Source organism: Solanum pennellii, chromosome 7 (assembly GCF_001406875.1).
Source record: "Solanum pennellii chromosome 7, SPENNV200".
In the NCBI taxonomy this organism is placed as follows: domain Eukaryota; kingdom Viridiplantae; phylum Streptophyta; class Magnoliopsida; order Solanales; family Solanaceae; genus Solanum; species Solanum pennellii.
The window spans coordinates 2894618-2895892 of NC_028643.1; the positions used below are offsets into that span (position 1 = coordinate 2894618).

Sequence of the window (1275 nt, forward strand, 5' to 3'; positions counted from 1 at the left end):
TATATATATATATATATATATATATATATATATATATATAAGTTTATCTCATCGTAACTTGTCCTATCGTACTCTAGACATCCGCACTTATGGTGCAGTAAAAAAAAAATTGAGGTAAAAATTGTCTTACACTGTCATATTCTGTCTCATTTTTCACTTCTCATGGGGAAAAAATAGTGTAAAATTTTAACTCTATGTTTGAGTGAGGTAAAACTATAGTTGGAATTGTTGTCCATAGGAAATCATTTTCCATGTTTACACTTCAACTAATACAAACATTTGACATTGTCACACCACTTTTTCCTAAAAAGATTATATGGTTTCTGACAAAAGAAATTACTATAGCATCTAAGTTGACTATCTCTATGATAATATTAAATTATACACATAGGATGTGTTTGATTTATTTTATTTTCTCATGTTTAATTGATTAAAAAATATGAAAAACGTTTATTTTAAGAAAATACTTTTCTTAACATTTCATATTGATTATATCTTCTTAATCCTCTAACACACCTCATATTCAGTTTCAGTCCAGACTCTAAAGTCTTATGAAAAAGGTGGGTGCCTTTAGCAGGGATCAATGTGTTCACCTGAATCCTCTCATCAATAAGTTACATGATAGATATATATATATAAGGTAAATTTATATATAGCTTGATTCACCAAGCTCATAAAAGTCGTTTCAGGTTCAAGGGCTAAAGCTTCTCTTAGGAGAATCCCTTTGCTACACTCTACTCCTTCAAATCTTCTTCCATCAAATCATCTTTCGGAATCAAGCCTTCTGGAAAAAAGCTCATCAGAAAATTGAGTACTAAATTCCTTACTTTGGCATTCTTTCAAGACCAGATGTTAGCTCATCTGGTTTGACGGTTCAGTATCACGTTGAGGATCTAAGTCATATCCTAGTAATTACATTTTTATTTTTCGACCCCCTACCCCCTCCTTTCCCCCTCTTTTATATTAGTGAAAATTCCATATTCGTCATTGGTGCCTTAGGCCCCTAAAATGGAGGGGGTCCATGTTTTGAGTGATAATAGGTTATATGATTAATTTTTTTAAAAAAAGGAAGTGATTGTTATTTGTAGAAAAAATAAAATTTTCATATGCGAAGAAATAATTTTTAGAAAAAGTTTGATACATCTATAGTATTATGTTTCAAAAAGAAGAAGAAGTTATTAACAACTTTACATCGAAAAGAACAAGAAGAATAGATCGTTTTTGAAAGGGGGGGAGGGGGTGGAATTAAGGCCTCCATCCCATTTTAACTTTAAG

At 30.9% G+C, this 1275-nt stretch overlaps 1 long non-coding RNA gene across 1 annotated transcript; it reads left to right on the forward strand.

Annotated features, from left to right (window-relative positions):
- The first annotated feature begins 41 nt into the window (after nucleotides 1-41).
- On the forward strand, nucleotides 42-982 carry LOC114078103. Its single transcript, XR_003579649.1, has 2 exons — nucleotides 42-114; nucleotides 528-982. It is a non-coding gene; the product is annotated as an uncharacterized LOC114078103 (long non-coding RNA).
- Nucleotides 983-1275: the final 293 nt, after the last annotated feature.